The sequence below is a fragment of the Cyprinus carpio genome, chromosome B22, assembly GCF_018340385.1.
Source record: "Cyprinus carpio isolate SPL01 chromosome B22, ASM1834038v1, whole genome shotgun sequence".
Classification (NCBI taxonomy): domain Eukaryota; kingdom Metazoa; phylum Chordata; class Actinopteri; order Cypriniformes; family Cyprinidae; genus Cyprinus; species Cyprinus carpio.
This window is the reverse complement of record NC_056618.1, coordinates 2,493,884-2,520,651: the sequence shown is the minus strand read 5'-3', so window position 1 is coordinate 2,520,651 and position 26,768 is coordinate 2,493,884. Positions and strand designations below refer to the sequence as shown.

The 26,768-nt window shown below is 36.3% G+C and overlaps 1 long non-coding RNA gene and 1 pseudogene across 1 annotated transcript; both read right to left on the bottom strand.

Annotated features, from left to right (window-relative positions):
• Positions 1-449: 449 nt before the first annotated feature.
• Positions 450-21,357, bottom strand: LOC109092021 (annotated as a pseudogene).
• LOC122141676 lies at positions 7,320-12,434 on the bottom strand. Its single transcript, XR_006157994.1, has 2 exons — positions 12,186-12,434; positions 7,320-7,603 (listed from the first exon to the last, which is right to left on the bottom strand). It is a non-coding gene; the product is annotated as an uncharacterized LOC122141676 (long non-coding RNA).
• Positions 21,358-26,768: the final 5,411 nt, after the last annotated feature.

Sequence of the window (26,768 nt, the reverse complement as noted above, 5' to 3'; positions counted from 1 at the left end):
TTCAAGTCGACCACTAATTGTTTTTACAGCATCTATTGGCAGCTTCTGGTAAAAGTTCATCAGAACATCTTATTCTATTTTAATTTAGACATTTCTATGATTAAGTATGTTGTTTTAATGTATTGCTACACATTTGTTTTTTTTTGTTTTTTTGTTTTTTTTGTCTACAGTACTGTTATAGAGGCCCTGGGTTCATCTGTAGCCCTTCACCCACAGTGTTTCCACAGCATGTTCTGCACACCTTCTGCATCTCATATCTCCAATAATAGACACCCGTACCACATCTGACCAAAGACCACAGCGCATCTCATCTTGAGCAGAGCAGGTAATGGGTCACAGTGCATGAGGCATTTGTTCAGTGCAATAAAAAAAAAGCAAAACAAGATGCTTGTGCAGGTCTGCTTGGATGCAGAACAGAAATGCGAACCGAAATAAGAAATACTTTGTGGTAACAGACAGATTATTATTATTATTATTTTTAAAAATATGCATTTACATTTACTGTTTTATACCATTTTGTTTTTTAATTTCCTGCAACACAACAAAGTAGTCAAATTATGAAAACTTGAATTTCCCCTCGATTTTTCAAAATACAGCAAACTATATATCACTCAAAACCTCCTCCTTCCTGTAAACACTCTCAAAATGCATGAGTCCAGTCTTTGTTTGGATTTTCTACATTACAAATGGCAGCTCAGAGCAATGCATCAACCTTCATTGCAGAAGAGCGGAAACACATCTGATGTTTTGTTTTGCTTCTCAGCAACAAGCAGCTGCAAGGTGAGGTGATGGTCACCCTGGATGACATCTGGAGTAAACATCAGGCGGCTGTTATTCTCCTGCAACTACACCCAACATGTGCTCTATATAAAGTGAAACTGCAGCATAAAAACAATGAAGTGTATTAGTCTTTTTGTGAAGGCAGTGAAGGAAACATAACACCCGAGACCATTAGGGGATGTTCATACTGGACTTGTGTCAGTCAGCAGGGGTTTAACTATTATTTTAAATATGCAGTAGCTGAATGTGTTTGATAACTGCAGAACCCCCCAACCGTAGGTGATGTCTGTTTCATATGAACTCTAAATATTTCATGGATACACAAGATGAAATTTCTTTTATTATACAGCAAAGATAAAAAAAGAAAGAGACTGTTGCAAATCTGTTTAGGTAGGCTATACAAGTATTTCAAAACACAATAACAATCTACATTCAATATAATATTTAGTAATATAACATTAAGTATATAATACAAAAGCTAAATTAATTCAATAACTCATACACAAACTCCGGATATAATAATCTCTTGAGATCTGTCTTTTGAGATTTATTGTGTGTTGATAGTTCACAGCTGTCTCGGTTCTGTCCACATCCAGCAATGATTTCTGTTTTAGAGACAGAGAGAAAAATTTATATTACAAACAAATCATTAATCATCATCTATACTGTAAAAATAGGGTATATGTCTAACCGAGAACCAGGTCCAGAACTGCTTCCATTTACCAAAATAATAATATACAAAAAAATATTTGAGCCCAATGGCGATCGGTTTGTAACAATCTCCCGAGTCTCCGGCAATAATTGTTCAACGGCGTCACAGCACCACTATTGAATACACAGCTCGACCAGTGCAGTTCAACTCTGCAAATGAATGATTCTTAAGAGTCGGTTCATTTCAGTGAATCAAAACCATTCGGTGAAAGCAGAATGTATATATATATATATATATATATATATATATATATATATATATATATATATATATATGTATGTATGTATGTATGTAAAATAAAGTGTTGACCAGTGTTGAATGACTCCTGAAGGGATTATTCTTATGAGGCGTTCTATTCCGTTAATCAACAAAATCATTCAGCGTAACTAATGTGATCCTGTTCCCGAACAAATGATTCTTATTAGCTGATTCTTTTCAGTGAATCATAATCATTCAACAGAATCAGTGTAATTCTCATTGAATGACTATTATAATTAAAGTAAGTAAAAAGAAAGAAAGAAAGAAAGAAAGAAAATCAATCGTAATGAATGCTTTGAACTGTTTACTGACCTGAGGCAGATCTCCCTTCTGAAAGCCAGTAGATGATCTGAGTGTATTCTGACATGCTTTGCTTTTCTATGATTGCCAGATCTACAAACACAAATCATTTTTCATCATTTATTATGACTATAGTTAAAAAATTAAGCAATATGTGTTCCTATGCCTTTCCTTTGACAATAACAGGATGTACTGCTTCTAGTGGAACATGATGGCACAACAACATACCTGTACAATGATTTTGTCCCAGACAGTCTTGTATTATTTAATGCGTAAAGTAATACTTGCCTTCTGACCTTGCTTGTTCACATTTCCTCTGGTGTAAGTATATCACCCCCCCAACTACAGCCATGATCAGTACTATCACTGTAACTGATAATACCACCGACTGTGACTGCTGCATGAGTTCTGTAATGATCAACAGAACAATAATAATTATCAGTCAAGACATTGTTACCATAGCCTTCAACTCACCCTACATATCTTGGAAAGCTTGAAGAAAATATGAAATCACTAATTATAATCACTAATATCACCACTGATCATACCTGCACATGTGTGACAGAGTTGAGTGATGTTGAGATGTGTGGTCTGGTTTCTGATGGGATTGTTGATCACACAGCTGTAGGTGTTTTTCTCCTGATATTCCACCTCCAGAGGTAGAGAGAGACTGATGCTGAGATCAGACACACTGATGCTGGACAATAAACTGTTTTCCTTTGTACCAGGAGAGAGTCACAGCACCCACATTCAAGCACACATCTGGACACTGATGAACGTTTAGATGATGATGATGATGAAGATGAAGATTTGAAGTGTCTCTATTGATGACAGGAATTGGAAGAGGAGCTGGAAATATTAAGGATAAATAGAAATACAAATGTTACTTAATTTAAATGGGCACAAAATTAAGGAAAGTGGTATTCTGTGTAATGCCTAATTTCTTGAAAAACTCTTCCAATGAAAAACAAATCATCTATAACAAAACAATCTTAAAACTGAGAGAGAGCAGATTTCCAGAAAATGTTCATTTTTGAGTGAACTACTCCTTTCACATTTTTAATAAATATATTTTTTAAGCAATAAGGCACTGTGGCTGTCTATAATGTGACGAGCCTTGATAATATTCTGAATATAGCACAACCTCTTATACCTTATTAGATAAAGGATAATTCATCTTGAACAATTCTTCTGATAATTTAACATCACTTTTATTTCTTGATATTATTAAACATGTAATATTACTCACCATAGACAGCAACAGAAAAACTCTTGTACGTGACTCCAGCTTTGATGATCTGTAGTTTATAAAGTCCAGAGTGTTCAGTTCTGATGTTTCTGATGATCAGAGATCCAGTCCGACTGTCCATCTGGAGTCTGTCTCCAAATATCTTATTACTGTCATACATATCAATGACCTGCTTATGGATTTCAGCTATACGAGTGTCTGAATTGTTAATGTTAAACATCCACAGTATATGATCATTTCTCTGCACTTCAGAGACACCAGTGTTAAGAGAGACAGAATCTCCTTCAGTCACTGACTTCACTTCATCTGAGTCACCAATAACACCTGAAACACACAAAAATATTGTTTTGTTAATATATTTCTCCAATTTTAGAGAGAAAAAAAAAACATAAAAAACAAGCCCACTGAAAATGACTTGTTTACCAAATTAGACTCGAGTCGGTTGTTTATTCCTTTAGACAGGATGTTTCCCAGATGTGGAACATATACCGAAATAATGTTATTGTGTGAAAAGATAAAAACTGCAACTTTTGGGAATCAACCACTATTTAATAAAAAAACGTATCACTTACCATGTGAGAACCAAATCCATAGGCAGAGGAAAATATATATATGAATCATATTCACAGGTCCCTAAATATCCGATCAATAAACTCCTCATGATTTAGTAAAGCGAGTTTGCTCATCTTGCTGATTTTGAAATAATGAAAGTCGAAGATATTAAAAGAAGCCTTATGCGTTTAAATCAATATTATAACGTTTATATTAGTATCGTTTTGCTTTAAAATTTTCAAGATGGGATACAAAAAGAAAAGCCCATTAAGATCTACAATCTTTGTTAAGATTACGATGTGCGTTGGCCTATTACTGTCCGTCGATCAAAATATATCCTGAAAGTTGTGGTACATCCATCCATTTTAAAAACGCACGATATTTTTTTTTTAAGTGAAGAAAAAAAGAAGTAGCCAACAGAATCCAAAACGCTACATTTTGATTTCAGGTTCCATACTTCCAGATTTCGGTTACTTCGTCTGGATAAAACTCCGCCCCTCAGAGGGGTCCTCCTTTTGCTTCAGTGATGAGCTCAAGCTGAAAAGTAAACGTAGCGTGGATTGTCTTTACAGTAGCTATATGAACATTAGAGGAAGTTCAGCTCTTTCACTGACACAAACAGGATGAAGACTTTGAGCAGGAACTGTGTTGAAGTGCAGATTTTTTTGCACGATTGTATTTATTTTGTTCAACTTGTGTTTTGCAGCTCCTCTCACAGCTTACTCCTTCCTGCCATTTTCCTCTCAGAAAAACAAAAACAAAACAATACTTGCTGAGTATAGCTCTGATTAACTAAATGAAATAAAAGCCCCTTGAGTTACCGTACTAAACTGCAAAGCTGCTGAGTAAATCAAAGAGTGTGTTCGTGGTTTAGACTGAAAAGACCAAGAAAAGTTTTTGTGATGAAAATATATGGTTTACATCAGCTCAGGATTTAGCTTTAAGCACAAGAGCCAATTAACACCAATAAAGATGTCAGTCAGTGCACAAAAATGACATAACATTAGATATTGAATAGTTAATGCCGTTTTATTTCTATACTCACTAGTTCACACTATCTAGAGATGTTGTGACACTTTGGTTTGGCTGGCCACTATTTCCTGTCTCTTCTTATGCTGAAAGAAGTGTTTATGATAAATGTACGTTTGTGTGAATAACATTTGTTCACTATTTCTGTGTTTAACAAGGTGCCCATGTGTAAAAATTGAGGTAAAAATATCCAAAAAATGACCCTACACGCATCAAAAGAATGAGAAGAAATAAGGGCGATGATGTCATTAAAAAAATGTCAAGTTATAGTGCTGCAGAGATATCAACCTTAATTAGCATTAGCATTACTAGCCACGGCCCGACAGGTGTCGTAATACCAGTCTCGGCCATGGGAGGCGGTATGCGGGCAACATAACCACCAGCCAACCTGCAATACACGAATAACTCGCACGGCTTGTGGGCGTACTTGAACCTGATGTCAATCAACCGCGCTCGGAATCACAAATCAAATCCGATAAGAAAAGGAGCCGAAACACAGTAAACATCGGCACTGCTTTCCATCGCTGGAGACAACTGATGGACTTGAAAGAAATGAGCTTCGACTCCGAACTTGCAACATTTCTTTTGGATTGGTAAGTAAGATGCTGTTAGTATTTCGCTAGAAGTTTGTTTTATATGTTTGCGTATTTTTTTCGGGAAGTTATAACATAGAAATGTATCGAAGGATGTTCGATAAACGTGCTAATGTTAGCGATGGCTAACCGTAGCTGCGTTTGATAGTTAGCTAGCTATAACTTACCCACAGATCCGATCCGGTTTTCACCTGTTATCTACCAAAGCACGTATCTACCAAACTGATGCTAAAATGTAACATTACCTAAGAAGCTTGAAATGTCTTCGATGATAATGAACCCGAGAGAGAGAAAGAGAGAGAGAGAGCGCCCCGGCCGCCCGCGCGCGCACTCACTCACTATATTCAGAGCGGTCAAGTTTTTGAAAGCGTGTGAAAAGAGTCAATTGCGTGTGTCTCACGGTGAATGCTTGAGAGTTGGCAGCTCTGGTTACGTTGGTTGGCGCTAGCTTGGTCAACATCAGCTGTCTGATGTTGACCAATGATGTTGACAGAATGCTGTCTGTCAAATTAATTTAATTCAAATAATGTGTATATACAATTCAAAATGTAATATGAACAAAACGAATATGAACATAATCACTGGTAAAGGTGAAGTGGAGTAGCTTGAAGATGTCATGTTTCAAAATCACTTGACATCACCCAACGTTCCTCTGGAGGCAAAACGTCCTTTAGGCTTCGGCTATGGCTCTAGGGTTGTTGTGAAGGTAGGGGCGGAGCATAGAGACTATGCCGTTTCTCGTTTGTTACTCTAGAGTAGACCAATTCACTTTATTGAGGCATACTGCCCCCATCTGGTATGGAATGTGGAGTATGACTTGATTTTTTTGCCAGACATTACACATGGCTCCTTTAACAAAATAATTTAAATGGCACATTAAAATAATATTTTGAACATCATCCGTTCAGTGTCTTTTACTAAATGATTTGCACACTTTACCCCTACAGTGTTTCCACAGCATGTTCTGCACACCTTCTGCATCTCATATCTCCAATAATAGACACCCGTACCAAATCTGACCAAAGACCACAGCGCATCTCATCTTGAGCAGAGCAGGTAATGGGTCACAGTGCATGAGGCATTTGTTCAGTGCAATAAAAAAAAGCAAAACAAGATGCTTGTGCAGGTCTGCTTGGATGCAGAACAGAAATGTGAACAGAAATAAGAAATACTTTGTGGCAACATGAAGATTATGATTATTTTTTTGAAATATGAATTTACATTTATTGTTTTATACCTTTTTTGTTTTTAATTTTCTGCAACACAACAAAGTAGTCAAATTATGAAAAACCCGAATTTCCCCTCGATTTTTTGAAATACAGCAAACTATATATCACTCAAAACCTCCTCCTTCCTGTAAACACTCTCAAAATGCATGAGTCCAGTCTTTGTTTGGATTTTCTACATTACAAATGGCAGCTCAGAGCAATGCATCAACTTTCATTGCAGAAGAGCGGAAACACATCTGATGTTTTGTTTTGCTTCTCAACAACAAGCAGCAACAAGATGAGACGATCACCACCCATGACAACATCAGTAAAAAACATCATGCTGCTATTATCCTGCAGCTTCACCCAACATCTGCTCTATATAAAGTGAAACTGCAGCATAAAAACAAATAATGAAGTATAATATTCTTTTTGTGAAGGCCAGTGAAGGAAACATAACACCCGAGACCATTAGGGGATGTTCATACTGGACTTGTGTCAGTCAGCAGGGGTTTAACTGTTATTCTAATATATATATATATATATATATATTTCTTCATATTATGCTTTAAATGATGCCTATAACCCCCCATGTAAGTGATGTCTGTTTAATATGAACTTTAAATATTACATGGATACACAAGATGAAATTTGTTTTATTGTACAGCAAAGTTAAAAAAGAAAGAGACTGTTGCAAATCTTTTTAGGTAGGCTATACAAGTATTTCAAAACACAATAACAGTCTACATTCAATATAATATTTAGCAATATAAAAGTAAGTATATAATACAAAAGCTAAATTAATTAAATAACTCATACACAAACTCCGGGTCTAATAATCTCTTGAGATCTGTCTTTTGAGATTTATTGTGTGTTGATAGTTCACAGCTGTCTCGGTTCTGTCCACATCCAGCAATGATTTCTGTTTTAGAGACAGAGAGAAACATTCATGTTACAAACTAATCAATAATCATCATCTATACTGTAAAAATAGGGTATATGTCTAACCGAGAACAAGGTCCAGAACTGCTTCCATTTACCAAAATAATAATATACAAAAAATATTTGAGCCCAATGACGATCGGTTTGTGACAATCTCCCGAGTCTCCGGCAATAATTGTTCAACGGCGTCACAGCACCACTATTGAATACACAGCTCGACCAGTGCAGTTCAACTCTGCAAATGAATGATTCTTACCAGTCGAATTCATTCCAGTGAATCAAAACTTAACGGAAGCTTAACGGAACACCGGAAGAATCCAAAGTAATGGAAATTAAAGATATCAAAGAACTGGATAAGTATAGAGAATGACTTTTATCTCGAGAGATCAAATGGAATATGCTGGCGTGAATATGAACAGTGGTCGAGGGATGTTTATAGACTGGATCAAGGTTCAATCGGCTGGATATGGTTTCTATGCTCTTATGGATAAGGTGGGCTTTTTAGCAAACTGGATGGTGGATCAACGTGTGTAAAAATATACTGCTACAAGATTAAGAAATTTAATGACTCCTGAGGACCTGGATGCTAAGTTAATAGGCTTGTGCTGTGATTGGCTGAAGGTTCATATAAGAAAGGTACGAAGAGTCGACAAAAAAGGTTTGATGAACTTTTTTATGAAAGATCAAAAGGTACTCTCAAGTAAAAGGAGACAGTTGTGTAGGAAAAATGTCAGAATCAAAAGATGAATCTTTACTTTTAAGTGATCAGGAAGTGCATGATTTTGAATGTGACGTTGACCCAGGAAGGCATGTGTTTAATTCTAGAAATTCCACTTGTTGTTATTATTCTGAAGAACAATTTGCCGAACAAATAGTTATTGATTCTATGTTTTCGTTAATTCATTTCAACTGCAGGAGCCTCTATAAAAACTTTGATAAGATAAATGATTACTTGCATACTCTTAAGGGACGATTTATGATGATAGCTTTATCAGAAACATGGATGCAAGAAGAACGAGGTGTTGTATTTTCATATTGATGGATATGAATTGTATCACATTAGTAGAACAAATAAGAGATCAGGAGGTGTTGCTTTGTTTGTGAATGAAGATTTAAAATGTAAACAAATTCAGGGTATGACGATGGCAATTGATGATATAATGGAATGCATATCGGTGGAAATTGAATTGAAAAAGATGAGTAATATAATTGTTACGTGTATATATAGACGACCTGGGTCTCTGATGGATACATTTATAGAAAAGATGGATGAGTTATTGAGTAAGGTAAATGAAAATAAAACTTTTTTAGTTTGTGGAGATTTCAACATTGATTTATTAAAGGTTACCAAGCAGAAGTCATCCGCTGACTTTCTTGAGATAATGTATGGAAGAGGGTTATATCCGTTGATTGATAAACCCAGTAGAATTACAGAAATCAGTAACCTTAATCGATAATATCTTTATAAACTGCTTTAAAGAAAACATAAAATGTGGATTAGTTATAAATGATGTAAGTGATCACTTGCCAATTTTTGTTACTTTTTCTTGGCAATTAAAAAGAAGTAAAGAGGAGATAGGGTGTAGACTGGTAAGAGTAAGAAACGATGATGCTATAAATAGGTTTCGGAATGATCTCCTAAATGAAGAATGGGAAGGGGTGTATGTGGAGGATGTTGATGCTGCCTACAATGCTTTTTTGAAAAGGTATATAACATATTATGATAAACATTGTCCAATAGTGGTACACAAACAAAAAGTAAATGAAAATAGAAAGCCATGGGTATCAAAAGGATTGATGAAGGCATGCAAAAAGAAAAACAAACTTTATAGAAATTTTATAAAATATAGAACAAATACTGCTGAAATGAAATATAAGGTGTATAAAAATAAGCTAGTATTAATTATGAGACAGGCTAAGAAGGATTATTATAATAAACTGTTGGATGATAATAAAAATAGTTTAAAAGGTACATGGAACATTTTGAATAAAGTAATGGGTAACAAAACAGCACATACAGCCCTGCCTGATCATTTTATTTATAATAATAAGACACTGCATGATTTGAATGAGGTGGCTAATGAATTTAATTCTTTTTTTGTAAATATGGGGCCAAATCTGGCAGATAGTATCAAGATACATGACATGTCATTACAAAGAGGGGGGAGAGGAGATAGCATAGTACTGCAGTCAATGTTTTTAGGGGATGTTAGTGAATTAGAAATTATATCTATTGTTTCTAAGTCAAAAGAGTAAGACTTCCATTGACTGTGATGGAATAGATATGATTATATTAAAAAAGACAATTGACTGTGTTGTCAAACCCCTTTGTTATATTTGTAATCTTTCCTTTGCAAGTGGTATTTTTCCCAGATAGAATGAAGAGGGCAAAAGTTATTCCACTATTTAAAGCAGGAAATAAGCAAAGCTTCGATAACTATAGACCGGTTTCATTACTTTCACAGTTTTTCAAAGGTACTGGAAAAAACTTTTTGTTTATAAGTTGGACAGTTTTTTTAGAAAAGCATCACCTGCTGAGTGAAAGCCAGTATGGCTTTAGGCAAAAAAGGTCCACAGCGACTGCCTTAATGAATATTGTTGAAGAAATAACAGCAACAGATGAAAAGAAATTCACAGTAGGAGTGTTTATTGATTTGAAAAAGGCATTTGATACTTTGAATCATGATATTTTACTTTCTAAATTAAGTTGGTATGGAATGAGAGGAATGGCCCTTAATTGGTTGAGAAGTTATCTGCATAACAGGAAACAATATGTACAGTTAACTAATGTCAAATCTGAACTTATGGAAATTAAATGTGGGGTACCACAGGGTTCTATTTTGGGACCTAAACTTTTTATTTTATATATTAACGATATTTGTGATGTTTCCAAATTATTACAGTTTGTTTTTATTTGCAGATGATACTAATTTTTTCAGTTCTGGAAATAATATACAGAAATTAGTAGAATCTATTGAATATGAAATGACAAAACTGAAGAAATGGTTTGATGTAAATAAGTTGTCATTGAATTTAAAAAAGACAAAATTTATGGTCTTTGGAAATAGGAAAATAAATGAATCTGTTGCCTTATCCATAGATGGAGTTGATATTGAGAGAGTGTTTGAGTTTCGTTTTCTTGGTGTAATTATGGATGATAAGTTATCATGGAAACCTCACATAGCACACATTAAAAGAAAAATCTGCCAAAACATTTTTGTTTTAAAACAAAGTGAAGGAGGTATTAAATAAGGAAACAATGAAAATACTTTATAGTTCACTCATCGTACCATATTTTATTTATTGCATAGAAAGTCTGGGGGAACACATATCAGATAAATATAAAACCTTTATCTATTCTACAGAAGAGAGCCATAAGAATTATTCATAAAGTTAACTATCGAGAACATACAAGTAAATTATTTGCGAAATCCAGAATATTAAAGTTAGAAGATTTGGTTAAGTTTCAAACATTAATAATTTTGTTTAAAGCAAGACATAAAATGTTACCAGAGAAAATACAACACCTTTATCAGTTAGAAAAAGAGTTCAGTAGGAGAAGGTATAATTTTAAACATCAGTTTGCACGTACAACAAAAAAAACAAATGTGCCCTTCAGTTATTGGAGTAAAAGTGTGGAACTCCTTGCATGATAATCTTAAAAAGTTGTAGTAATATTGGTCAGTTTAAGTATAAGTATAAACAGAGTATATTCAGTCAGTATTAATATGGTGAGGTCTATGTTGTTTTTGTTTTTTGCTTGGTTTTGTTTTGCTCTATATATATTGGGTCTAGTAATGTTGGTCAGTATGTATGTATTGGATTACTGTTGTTTTGTTGTTTGGGCATTGCCTGAATTATTATACTGCATGAATGCTGATTTTTAAACCAACATTGTTTTTTGTCAGTGTAACTTTGGTTGTATGCTGCTTAAGAAAGGTTATTTTGCTTTTGGAATAGGGGACAGATATTATTAATATAATATAATAATATTATTATTAAGATTTTATCTTCTTTCTGATCCCTTTTGCACATTGGAATTTAAATTATCTAAAGAAGAAAATGAAATGTTTTGTGTTTTACCATGGAGCAATAAAATAAAAAATGAAATGAAAAAGAAAACCATTCGGTGAAAACCAGTGTAATCTTATTCCTGAACCAATGACTCGTATGAGTCGGTTCTTTTCTGTATGTATGTATATATATATATATATATATATATATATATATATATATATATATCTATATATATATGTATGTATGTATGTATGTAAAATAAAGTGTTGACTAGTGTTGAATGACTCCTGAAGGGATTATTCTTATGAGGCGGTTCTATTCCGTTAATCAACAAAATCATTCAGTGTAACTAATGTGATCCTGTTCCCGAACGGATGATTCTTATTAGCTGATTCAATCACAGATAATCAAACACAATCAACAAAATCAGTATTAATCAAATAATATAAATAATATAAATAAAAAGAAAAAAAAAAAGAAAAGAAAAAAAAAATGAAAGAAAATAAAAAATCAATCGTAATGAATGCTTTGAACTGTTTACTGACCTGAGGCAGATCTCCCTTCTGAAGCCAGTAGATGATCTGAGTGTATTCTGACATGCTTTGCTTTTCTATGATTGCCAGATCTACAAACACAAATCATTTTTCATCATTTATTATGACTATAGTTAAAAAATAAAGCAATATGTGTTCCTATGCCTTTCCTTTGACAATAACAGGATGTACTGCTTCTAGTGGAACATGATGGCACAACAATATACCTGTACAATGATTTTGTCCCAGACAGTCTTGTATTATTTAATCCCGTAAAGTAATACTTGCCTTCTGACCTTGTTTGTTCACATTTCCTCTGGTGTGAATACTGACCACTGTAACTGATAATACAACATAATTACAAACACTGTAACTGATAATACCACCGACTGTGACTGCTGCATGAGTTCTGTAATGATCAACAGAACAATAATAATTATCAGTCAAGACATTGTTACCATAGCCTTCAACTCACCCTACATATCTTGGAAAGCTTGAAGAAAATATGAAATCACTAATTATAATCACTAATATCACCACTGATGTACCTGGACACGTGTGACAGAGTTGAGTGATGTTGATGCTGTGTTGAGTCTGGTTTCTGATGGGATTGTTGATCACACAGCTGTAGGTGTTTTTCTACTGATATTCCAACTCCAGAGGTAGAGAGAGACTGATGCTGAGATCAGACACACTGATGCTGGACAATACACTGTTTCCTTTGTACCAGGAGAGAGTCACAGCACCCACATTCACAGCTGAACACAGCAGCACACATCTGGACACTGATGAACGTTTAGATGATGATGATGAACAGTTTGAAGTGTCTCTATTGATGACAGGAATGGGAAGAGGAGCTGGAAATATTGCGAATAAATGGAAATACAAATGTTACTTACTTTAAATTTCTTTACTTCTAAATATATTTTTTAAGCAATAAGGCACTGTGGCTGTCTATAATGTGACGAGCCTTGATAATATTCTGAATACAGCAGACCCTCTTATACCTTATAGATAAAGGGATATTCATCTTAAAGAACAATTCTTCTGATAAAATCACTTTTATTTCTTGATATTATTAAACGTAATATTACTCACCATAGACAGCAACAGAAAAACTCTTGTATGTGACTCCAGCAGCTTTGATGATCTGTAGTTTATAAAGTCCAGAGTGTTCAGTTCTGATGTTTCTGATGGTCAGAGATCCAGTCTGACTGGTCCAACGAGGCTGAATCCAGCTTCTTATTCGCAGCTTCTTATTGACGCTATCCGTTCCACCTTAAATGACGCGAACTTCCGCGTTTGCTGGCTTCTTATTGACGCTCAATTTAGGGACCGTGCGGTTTTTCTCTTTTTCGCGTTTTTTAACGGAATTGTGTTACTTTTGTGTCTATTTTCAGAATAAAAGAATATATATATTTTTTTTTATGCAAATAACACTGATATATATCAGCGAACATGGACTGTAAAAATATAAAGGCACATAATTAGGCTACAGTATTCTTCAATAATTGTACATGTCATCAGCTCAACTTAGGGACCATTTTTCTCTTATTTACACTTTTTAGGGACCTTTAGAGGGATTATATTGTAGGCCTATCTATTTTCAGAAAAGAATAATACACTATTTTGAAAGGTAAATAACAAATAATAATAATACAATAAAATGACTGTAAAAAATAATATGAGGCCTATACATCAACCTTTAATTATTGAAAATAACATAATTTGAATGTATTTAAAAATAAATATATTGAATACCCATTGAATTGTTACTGTACATTTTTAAGTTACGGACCCCAATCTGACAATACAGAAGAGTTATCACATTGTTGGCCCATTTGGGGGTGTTTCACTGATGCTTTATCCTGCATCTGTGCTTGAATATAATCATACACAATTTCTGATATTTATACTAAAGAATTTTGAAATTATGAACCCATGAAATGGGCCAAAAATTACCCATTACCCATTGGGGGATATCTCAGCTGCCTTTGAAGGTGCATTAAAAGTTGCACTGGGGCCTTATACCCATTGTGCTTGACTGTCACCATAAACAAATTTAGACATTTTTACTGTAGCATTGTGCAGTAGTAGAGCTACTACTCTAACGAAATACAAATTTTCAGCAGTTTTTACTGTAGAATAATTTTTTTTATGAATTTTTGAACTTGACACAATACACAATGTACAATCCGCCTATTGCATTTTCTGCACAATTCGCGGCGCTGTTTTTCGGTAAGCTCAGAGGTTGCGTTAGATTGGACATTATCACGTAAGACTACAGCTACTTCCCTAACAAAATCCAAAGTTTAAGCAGTTTTTTACTGTAGAATTATTTTTTTATGAATTTTTGAACTTGACACAATACACAATGTACAAATCCACCTATTGCATTTTCTGCACAATTCGAGGCGCTGTTTCTCGGCAACCTCAGAGGGTGCGTTAGATTGGACATTCTCCCCTTAGAATAGAGCTACTACTCTAACAAAATCCAAATTTTCAGCAGTTTTTTACTGTAGAATTTTTTTTATGAATTTTTGAACTTGACACATTAATGTACAATAATCTGCCTATTGCATTTTCTGCACAATTCGCGGCGCTGTTTCTCGGTAACCTCAGAGGGTGCGTTAGATTGGACATTATCCCGTTAGACTAGAGCTACTACCCTAACAAAATCCAAATTTTCAGCAGTTTTTACTGTAGAATTATTTTTTTATGAATTTTTGAACTTGACACATTACACAATGTACAATCCGCCTATTGCATTTTCTGCACAATTCGAGGCGCTGTTTCTCAGTCGCCTCAGAGGGTGCGTTAAATTGGACATGATCCCATTATAGTAAAGCTACGACTCTAACGAAATACAAATTTGTCAGCAGTTTTTACTGTAGCATTATTTTGGTAGGAATTTTTGAACTTGACACATTACACAATGTACAGTCCGCCTTTTGCATTTTCTGCACAATTCGCGGTGCTGTTTCTCGGTAACCTCAGAGGGTGCGTTAGATTGGACATTATCCCGTTAGACTAGAGCTACTACCCTAACAAAATCCAAATTTTCAGCAGTTTTTACTGTAGAATTATTTTTTTATGAAGCTTTAAACTTGGCACTTTACACAGTGCACAATCAACCGCCTAATGTATTTTCTGCCCATTTCGCGGCGCTGTTTCTCAGTCGCCCCTCAGAGGGTGCGTTAGATTGGACATTATCCCGTTAGACCAGAGCTACTACCCTAACAAAATCCAAATTTTCAGCAGTTTTTACTGTAGCATTATTTTGGTAGGAATTTTTGAACTTGACACATTACACAATGTACAGTCCGCCTTTTGCATTTTTCTGCACAATTTCGCGGCGCTGTTTTTCTTCTCGTAACCTCAGAGGGTGCGTTAGATTGGACATTATCCCGTTAGACTAGAGCTACTACCCTAACCAAATCCAAAGTTTAAGCAGTTTTTACTGTAGAATTATGTTTTTAATGAAGCTTTAAACTTGGCACTTTACACAGTGCACAATGAACCGCCCTAATGTATTTTCTGCCCATTTCGCGGCGCTGTTTCTCAGTCGCCCTCAGAGGGTGCGTTAAATTGGACATGGTCCCATTATAGTAAAGCTACGACTCTAACACGAAATACTAATTTTCAGCAGTTTTTACTGTAGCATTATTTTGGTAGGAATTTTTGAACTTGACACATTAATGTACAATAATCTGCCTATTGCATTTTCTGCACTATTCGCGGCGCTGTTTCTCGGCAACCTCAGAGGGTGCGTTAGATTGGACATTATCCCGTTAGACCAGAGCTACTACCCTAACAAAATCCACATTTTCAGCAGTTTTTACTGTAGATGATATTATTTTGTTATGAATTTTTGAACTTGACACTTGACACATTACACAATGTACAATCCGCCTATTGCATTTTCTGCACAATTCGAGGCGCTGTTTTTCGGCAACCTTAGAGGGTGCGTTAGATTGGACATTATCCCTTTAGACTAGAGCTACTACCCTAACAAAATCCAAATTTTCAGCAGTTTTTACTGTAGAATTTTTTTTTATATTAATTTTTGAATTTGGCACTTTACACAATGTACAATCCGCCTATTGCATTTTCTGCACAAATTCGAGGCGCTGTTTTCTTGGCAAACCTCAGAGGGTGCGTTAGATTGGACATTATTCCCCGTTGGACTAGAGCTACTACCCCCTAACAAAATCCAAATTTTCAGCAGTTTTTGTAGAATTATTTTTTTATGAATTTTTGAACTTGACACAATACACAATGTACAATCCGCCTATTGCATTTTCTGCACAATTCGAGGCGCTGTTTCTCAGTCGCCTCAGAGGGTGCGTTAGATTGGACATTATCCCCTTGGACTAGAGCTACTACCCTAACAAAATCCAAAGTTTAAGCAGTTTTTACTGTAGAATTATTTTTTTATGAAGCTTTAAACTTGGCACTTTACACAGTGCACAATCAACCGCCTAATGTATTTTCTTTCCATTTCGCGGCGCTGTTTCTCAGTCGCCCCAGAGGGTGCGTTATATTGGACATGTGTAAAGTGGCAAGTTCAAAAATTCATAAAAAAATAATTCTACAGTAAAAACTGCTGAAAATTTGGATTTTGTTAGGGTAGTAGCTTTAGTCTAACGCGATAATGTCCAATCTAACGCACCCTCTGAGGCGACTGAGAAACAGCGCCTCGAATTGTGCAGAAAATGCAATAGGCGGATTGTACATTGTGTATTGAGTCAAGTTAAAAAATTCATAAAAAAAATAATTCTACAGTAAAAACTGCTGAAAATTTGGATTTTGTTAGAGTAGTAGCTCTAGTCCAAGGGGATAATGTCCAATCTAACGCACCCTCCAGGTTGCCGAGAAACAGCGCCGCGAATTGTGCAGAAAATGCAATATGTGGATCGTACATTGTGTATTGTGTCAAGTTCAAAAATTCAAAAAAAAAAATAATAATTCTACAGTAAAAACTGCTGAAAATTTGGATTTTGTTAGGGTAGTAGGCTTTAGTCTAACGGGATAATGTCCAATCTAACGCACCCTCTGAGGTTACCGAGAAACAGCGCCGCGAATTGTGCAGAAAATGCAAAAGGCGGACTGTACATTGTGTAATGTGTCAAGTTCAAAAATTCCTACCAAAATAATGCTACAGTAAAAACTGCTGAAAATTTGTATTTCGTTAGAGTCGTAGCTTTACTATAATGGGATCATGTCCAATTTAACGCACCCTCTGAGTCGACTGAGAAACAGCTCCTCGAATTGTGCAGAAAATGCAATAGGCGGATTGTACATTGTGTATTGTGTCAAATTCAAAAATTCATAAAAAAATAATTCTACAGTAAAAACTGCTGAAAATTTGGATTTTGTTAGAGTAGTAGCTCTAGTCTAAGGGGATAATGTCCAATCTAACGCACCCTCTGAGGTTGCCCGAGAAACAGCGCCTCGAATTGTGCAGAAAATGCAATAGACGGATTGTACATTGTGTAAAGTGCCAAATTCAAAAAATTAATAAAATAAAAATTCTACAGTAAAAACTGCTGAAAAATTTGGATTTTGTTTAGGGTAGTAGCTCTAGTCTAACGGGATAATGTCCAATCTAACGCACCCTCTATGGTTGCCGAAAAAACAGCGCCTCCGAATTGTGCAGAAAATGCCATAGGCGGATTGTACATTGTGTAATGTGTCAAGTTCAAAAATTCATAAAAAAATAATTATACAGTAAAAACTGCTGAAAATGTGGATTTTGTTAGGGTAGTAGCTCTGGTCTAACGGGATAATGTCCAATATAACGCACCCTCTGAGGTTGGCGAGAAACAGCGCCGCGAATTGTGCAGAAAATGCAATAGGCAGATTATTGTACATTAATGTGTCAAGTTCAAAAATTCCTACCAAAATAATGCTACAGTAAAAACTGCTGAAAATTAGTATTTCGTTAGAGTCGTAGCTTTACTATAATGGGATCATGTCCAATTTAACGCACCCTCTGAGGCGACTGAGAAACAGCGCCGCGAAATGGGCAGAAAATACATTAGGCGGTTCATTGTGCACTGTGTAAAGTGCCAAGTTTAAAAATTTCATAAAAAATCATAATTCTACAGTAAAAACTGCTTAAAAACTTTGGATTTTGTTAGGGTAGTAGCTCTAGTCTAACGGGATAATGTCCAATATAACGCACCCTCTGGGGTTACCGAGAGAAACAGCGCCGCGAATTGTGCAGAAAATGCAAAAGGCGGACTGTACATTGTGGTAATGTGTCAAGTTCAAAAAAATTCCTACCAAAATAATGCTACAGTAAAAACTGCTGAAAATTTGGATTTTGTTAGGGTAGTAGCTCTGGTCTAACGGGATAATGTCCAATCTAACGCACCCTCTGGGGCGACTGAGAAACAGCGCCGCGAAATGGGCAGAAAATACATTAGGCGGTTCATTGTGCACTGTGTAAAGTGCCAAGTTTAAAGCTTCATAAAAAAATAATTCTACAGTAAAAACTGCTTAAACTTTGGATTTGGTTAGGGTAGTAGCTCTAGTCTAACGGGATAATGTCCAATCTAACGCACCCTCTGAGGTTACCGAGAAACAGCACCGCGAATTGTGCAGAAAATGCAAAAAGGCGGATTGTACATTGTGTAATGTGTCAAGTTCAAAAATTCCTACCAAAATAATGCTACAGTAAAAAACTGCTGAAAATTAGTATTTCGTTAGAGTCGTAGCTTTACTATAATGGAATCATGTCCAATTTAACGCACCCTCTGAGGGGACTGAGAAACAGCGCCTCGAATTGTGCAGAAAATCCAATAGGCGGATTGTACATTGTGTAATATGTCAAGTTCAAAAATTCATAAAAAAATAATTCTACAGTAAAAACTGCTGAAAATGTGGATTTTGTTAGGGTAGTAGCTCTAGTCTAACGGGATAATGTCCAATCTAACGCACCCTCTGAGGTTACCGAGAAACAGCGCCGCGAATTGTGCAGAAAATGCAATAGGCAGATTATTGTACATTGTGTAATGTGTCAAGTTCAAAAATTTCATAAAAAAATAATTCTACAGTAAAAAACTGCTGAAAATTTGGATTTTGTTAGAGTAGTAGCTCTAGTCTAAGGGGATAATGTCCAATCTAACGCACCCTCTGAGGTTGCCGAGAAACAGCGCCTCGAATTGTGCAGAAAATGCAATAGGTGGATTGTACATTGTGTATTGTGTCAAGTTCAAAAATTCATAAAAAAATAATTCTACAGTAAAAACTGCTGTAAATTTGGATTTTGTTAGGGAAGTAGCTCTAGTCTTACGTGGTAATGTCCAATCTAACGCACCCTCTGAGGTTACCGAAAAACACAGCGCCGCGAATTGTGCAGAAAATGCAATAGGCGGATTGTACATTGTGTAATGTGTCAAGTTCAAAAATTCATAAAAAAAAAATTCTACAGTAAAAACTGCTGAAAATTTGTATTTCGTTAGAGTAGTAGCTCTACTACTTCACAATGCTACAGTAAAAATGTCTAAATTTGTTTATGGTGACAGTCAAGCACAATGGGTATAAGGCCCCAGTGCAACTTTTAATGCACCCTCAAAGGCAGCTGAGATATCCCCCAATGGGTAATGGGTAATTTTGGCCCACTTCATGGGTTCATAATTTCAAAATTCTTCAGTATAAATATCAGAAATTGTGTATGATTATATTCAAGCACAGATGCAGGATAAAGCATCAGTGAAACACCCCCAAATGGGCCAACAATGTGATAACTCTTCTGTATTGTCAGATTGGGTCCGTAACTTAAAAATGTACAGTAACAATTCAATGGGTATTCAATATATTTATTTTTAAATACATTCAAATTATGTTATTTGCAAAAATTAAAGGTTGATGTATAGGCCTCATCATATTTTTTTACAGTCATTTTATGTTATTATTATTATGTGTTATTTACCTTTCAAAATAGTGTATTATTCTTTTCTGAAAATAGATAGGCCTACAATATAGTCCCTCTAAAAGTCCCTAAAAAGTGTAAATAAGAGAAAAATGGTCCCTAAGTTGAGCTGATGACATGTACAATTATTGAAGAATACTGTAGCCTAATTATGTGCCTTTATATTTTTACAGTCCAGGTTCGCTGATATATATCAGTGTTAGTATTTGCATAAAAAAATATATTCTTATATATATATTCTTTTATTCTGAAAATAGACACAAAAGTAACACAATTCCGTTAAAAAAAACGCGAAAAAGAGAAAACCGCACGGTCCCTAAGTTGAGCGTCAATAAGAAGCCAGCAAACGCGGAAGTTCGCGTCATTTAAGGTGGAACGGATAGCGTCAATAAGAAGCTGCGAATAAGAAGCTGGATTGTTATTTTAAACTGTCCATCTGGAGTCTGTCTCCAAATATCAGAGTACTATCTTCTATATTGATGTTCTGTCTGTGGATTTCAGCAATACGAGACACTAAATTATCAATTCTAAACACCCAAAATACACAATCATCTAATATACACATCATAAACACCATTTATAAGAGAGACAGAATCTCCTTCAGTCACTGACTTCATCTGTATCACCAATAACTTCACACCTGAAAACACACAAAAATATAAATGTTTTATTAATCTATTTCTCCAATTTTTAGAGAGAAAAAAAAAACATAACAAGAAGACCCCCTGAAAATGATTGTAGCTACACCCAACTCAGACTTGAGTCGGTTGTTTATTCCTTTAGCCAGGATTGTAAATTTAGTGAAATAATAAAAACAAAAAACCTAAATAAAAAAAAACACTAATTAAAAAAAAAAAAATAGCCAACCACCTACAAATTTTGAATGAAACACTATTTTAAACGAGAAATTAGCCTATCACTTACCACACGTGAGAAACCAAATCCATAGGTAGAGGAAAAAATATTTATGAATCATATTCACAGTTCACTAAATATCCGATCAATAAACTCCTCATGATTTAGTAAAGCGAGTTTGATCATACGCTTTTTTTTAAATAATTAAAGTCGAATAGACCTATTAAAATAGCCTAATACGTTTAAAACAAACAAATACCAGATCGAGGAATACAGTTAACGGTTCTATCAATATAATAGTGCGTTCACACCAGACGCGAATGAAGCGTTAAGCGCGAGTGATTTACATGTTAAGTTAATGCAAAGACGCGAATAGACATCCTGCGGCGCGATTCGCGCGAATGAGGCGGCGCGAATTGAGCGTTTCGGGCGTTTTGACGCGCCTGACGCGTGATTCACGCGAATCGCGAGAGTTGAAAAATCAGAACTTTGGCGAAATAAACAACAATGCGCGTTAACCAATCAGGAGCTTGCTCTAGTAGTGACGTGATTATGACATAGCAAGCGAAGGCAGAAATCATAAACAACAATGGAGGACAAAATCATCATCGCTGTATGATACATATTCGTACTTTTATAGAAACAGTGTCTCCATTTATCATTTGAAAACTATAACAATCTAAACTTGAACAAAAAAACACAACTGTCTCCTTTCGTTTTCATTTAAACATATTAATAGCCGCAGAAATGTACTTCAGGGAAATGTGTAGGCTTATAGCCTGCATTACAATGAAACTAAATATTATATGAAAGAGTATTGCCTCTTTTTATTTTTATTTTAATTTTAACATATTAATAGATTAATTGAATAAAGACCAAATATTACCTGTTAGATTTACCCAAACAAATTATATTTTATTTTTATCCACTAAATTCTGAGGTCACTTCATGCCATTCACATCCCGGGCCTGCTCAACTGTACGGCCGATGGCCTGTCTCGACCTATGCTCCCAGGAGAGTGGCGACTCTATCCCCGGATGGTCCAGCTGATTTGGAGACATTTCTGAGCTGCTTAGATACACCTGTTTGCTTCTCCAGAGACCTTTCACTGAACACTTGGCACAGACACACTGGGACACGTTTCCCCCAGTGAGCCTTCTCGCACAGATGCTGTGCAAGGTCACGGAGGATGAGGAGCAGGTCTTGCTTGTGGTGCCGTATTGACCCACTCTGACCGGGTTCCCCGAACTAGTGCTCCTTGCGACAGCCCCTCCCAGGCAGATTCCTCTGAGGAAGGATCTACTGACTCAGAGACAGTGCACCATGTGGCACCCATGTCCAGACCTCTGGAAACTTCATGTCTGGTCCCTGGATGGGACGCGGAGGTTCTTGGTGACCTATACCAAGAGGTAGTGGACACCATCACTTCGGCGAGAGCACCGTCTACAAGACACGCTTAAACCTTGAAGTGGAACCTGTTCTCGCCGAGAAGTCCCCCGGAGATGCCCGATCAGGGTTGTGCTTTCTTTTTTGCAGCAGGCTGGAGCTCAAAGTCCTGGTTGCTGCTATTGCTGCATACTATGACCCCGTAGAAGGAAAGTCGATGGGTAAGCATGACCCAGTCATCACGTTTCTTAGAGGGGCCAGGAGGTTAAATCTTTCCCGGCCCCCCTCCATATCCCCTTAGGGCCTGTCTCTTGTACAGCAGGGCCATTTGAGCCTTTGCTCAGTCAAGCTAAAGTTTCTTTCATTAGAAACTCTGCTCCTGCTTGCACTGGCTCCATCAAGAGGGTAGGGGACCTGCACGCAATTTTCGGTCGATGATTCGTGCTAGTGGCTCGGCTGGCTGACTCCCAGCTTATCCTTAGGCGCCGGCCCGGCTATATGCCAAAAGGTTCGCTACTCCCTTCAGGGATCAGGTTGTGAACCTGCAAGCACTGCCCCTGGAGGAGGCAGACCCAGCCCTAGCCTTGCTCTGTCCCATCCAAGCCTTGAGATGCTGTGTGGACCGGACACAAAGCTTTAGGACCTCAGACCAGCTCCTTGTCTGTTACGTCGGCAAAAGGGGAAGGCCGTCTCTAAGCAGAGGGTGGCCCACTGGATTGTGGATGCCATCACCCTGGCTTACCACTCTACTAGAAGTGTTGCATCCTCCTTTGATCTGCCTCTCTTGACCCTCGCTGAAAAAAATTTTAAAACCTCCTGCTCTGCGAAAACCAAAAAGCGCTTTAAACTATAAAAACTCCTTCTTGAGCAACCATCATCCTCCTTTCTCCACACCTCAAATGGGTAGTTCAGTTTTGTTTTGTTTTTTCAATTCAATTTTATTTGTATAGCGCTTTTTACGATACAAATTTGTTGCAAAGCAACTTTACAAAAAAATTATGTTTCTATAATATTTAGTAGTAGCTTATCAGTGGTGATTCAGTTCATGTTCATATGGCAGAAATGTACAGAAAAATCAATCAAAGACGTAATCAAACGACGGACACTATTACTTATCATGGTAGTTCTGTATGTTATTTCAGGGTTGGCATCATCTGAGGTCCTCTGAGGGGTTGGCATCATCTCTTCTCAGGTGTTCTGGATCCAGACTGGAGCTTGTGTTAAATCCTGTGGCAAAAACAGAGAAAACAAGATAGAGACATAATTAGAGTAGCTGCTGTTCCAACAAAGTAAAAAATTAATTAGTTTAACCCAAGCTAAAGAATAATAATATTCATTCGATCAGATATAACTGCAGTCCAAAATTAAAGAGAATTGCATTAATTGAATGCTTGGCCAAAGAGATGTGTTTTTAATCTAGATTCAAACAGAGAGAGTGTGTCTGAACCCCGAACATTATCAGGAAGGCTATTCCAGAGTTTGGGACCCAAATGCGAAAAAGCTCTACCTCCTTTAGTGGGACTTTTGCTAGCCTCGACAGGAACTACCAAAAGTCCAGCGTTTTGTGACCTTAGGGAGCGTGATGGGTTGTAGCACTGGTAGAAGACTAGTTAGGTATGCAGGAGCTAAACCATTAAGGGCCTTATAGGTAAGTAATAATAATTTGTAAACTTAATAGGTAGCCAGTGCAGAGACTGTAAAATTGGGCGTTAACATGTTCATATTTTCTTGACCTGGTAAGGACTCTAGCTGCTGCATTTTTGGACTACTTGTAGCTTATCTGTTGAAGATGAAAGACAACCCCAAAATAGTCCAGTCCTAGAGGTCATGAACGCTGAAACTAGTTTTTCTGCATCAGAAACAGGTAAAATGTTTTGGTAGCTTGGCAATGTTTGTAAAGATGGAAAAAAACACTGTTTTTGTAACATGGGAAATATGACTTTTCAAAAAGACAAGTTGTTGTCTAATGAAACACCCAGATTTTTTACCGCAGAGGAGAGTAAACAGTACATCTGCCTAGTTGCAAATTGTAATATATGAGATTCTGTGTACTGTTTTTTTGTTTCCAAATAAGTACAGGTGCATCTAAAAAAAATTAATATCAACGGAAAAGGTCTTTTATTTTTTAGTCATTACAAAAAAATGGGAAAACTTTCTTATATTCTAAATTCACTGCACACAAACTGAAATTATTTCAAGAGTTTTTTTTTTGTTTGTTTTAATTTCGATGGTTATGACCGTACAGCTAACTTGGTTAAAAAAAAATCATTATCTTAACAAAATAATAATTTTTTCAAAGATCAATCATAAAAAGATTTACAAAACAGAAATGTTCAAGATCTCCAAAGCAGGTTTAATTATGCACTCGAAACTTGGTTGGAGCTCCTTTTGCATGAAATGGACTGCTTCATTGCGGCGTGGCATGAAGGGCGATCAGCCTTGTAGGCACAGCTGCCGACTTATTGAAGCCAGCAGGTGTCTTTGATAAGCCAGCCTTCAGCTCCTCGTATAGTTTGTCAGATGGTACTCAGTGGCTGTGACACCCAGGTCGGTACCTGGTAAGCTGGGAGTAATACGGGTGGTGGATGTAAGAGGAGCTGGGGGCTTGTGTCTTCCGCGGTTCCCGGGAGGGGTCATGGCCTGGCCTGCCCTACCACGTACTCACGTTTTAATGCATCACATAGTAGCTGGGACATATATGCAACAAACATACAAAAAAACAAAACAAAACAATACCCAGGGTAAGGTACATGGGGTGGGCTGGGTCCCTGGCCCTGGGGCACTGATGTTCACTTTTCTAATGCATAATGCATCCGAGAATATACACATCTAATATTAAAAATATAAATAAATAGACATATACGGTAAAGGGGCATTGTAGGAAGTAGCCAGGAGGCTTAGTGTTTTGGGGATGGGAGGACTTTGGAACCCTGTTGCACCGCAGATTCTTTCCCTAGCACTCCCGTTGTGGTGTGACATGGGATAAGTTATGGTATGTTGTAGCCACTGCGGGATCAGAGGTAACCCCAATAATTATTAAATATTCATTAGTTTATAACTTAATATTATTATTAATAATATTATTATTATTACTTGCCCTCTTCAGTGTCCACCACCCTTTCCCAGTCTTAATTAAATTATTATTATGGTAATTATTAATATTGTTGCTAATAACATTTGTTGTTTTTTTCTTCATTTTTAAAGATTCTATTTCATTTGTATGCTTCCTACACAAACACAAAACACAAAAACACCAAACCAAGACACACACACACACACACACACACACACACACACACACACACACACACACACACACACACACATGAATGCAAATACAGGAGCTAATCAGAATGGGCTTGTGATGTTGGCTATTAGTATACAGTATATGTTTGTTTGTTCAAGTGAGTCTATATTTGGTACATGTAAATATTGTCACCTTCTTTAATTAGCCTATGTTTCATACTTTTATGTTATATGTTTGGTCCATGGGATTCTGCATTTGGCACATGTAAACATTGTCACATTCCTTACTTGCATAATAATGATAATTATAATAATAATAATAATAATAATAATAATAAATTGCCCCGCCCCTAAGGGTTCAGCAACAATCAACTTTAGACTTTTAAATGTCTTCACAATAGCTATATGCGCATCAGAAAAATATCTCTTTCCAAAAAACACAAAGCAGGATGATGACTGTGACCTCTTTGTGCTTGTACGGAAACATTTCTCATTCAGCTTAGTGGTTTGTACCTTTAAACTACATCTCCTTCCTGTCAATTTTCACTCTCAGCAAGAAAAAAAAAAAAAAAAAAACTATCCGGTTCAGATTTTTTACTGCTAACCTATTTTACTCCCTAACCTAACTGATCAAAGTAATATTTGTATTATATGCATATTATAAATCACAGAGTCCATTTGTGTTTTTTGTGTTTTTTTTTGTTTTTAACATGTCATGGTAAACCTTCTGACCAACAGATGTAGCTTCGTGTCATTTACATGTCTATACACACTCGTTCACACAATAATGAGAGATTTTCCTGACACTTTGGGTTCTGGTTGGCCACTGTTTCCTGTACAACAAAGAGACAGAAAACTATTAATGTTGAACATAACAGTAGCTCAGCTGAGGTTAATGTTCAAAGTCTTCCTGTCACTGTCAATTAAACCATGTTTTACAAAACAAAACTGCACACATTCCCAGCACATCATGGGAACTCAAGATTTGTTCATCTCGTGTCGCGTCTCAGTTGACATTTTGTTCTTACTGTAGAACTCAAAGGCCCAAGTTCCAATGAGTAGAACTACTTCAGACTCGCATCACAGGAGGGGGTGCAGCTGCAGCTCTGCACCCACATAGGCGTTCCCACAGCATGACCCACCTGCACCACACGTGAACAATGACCACA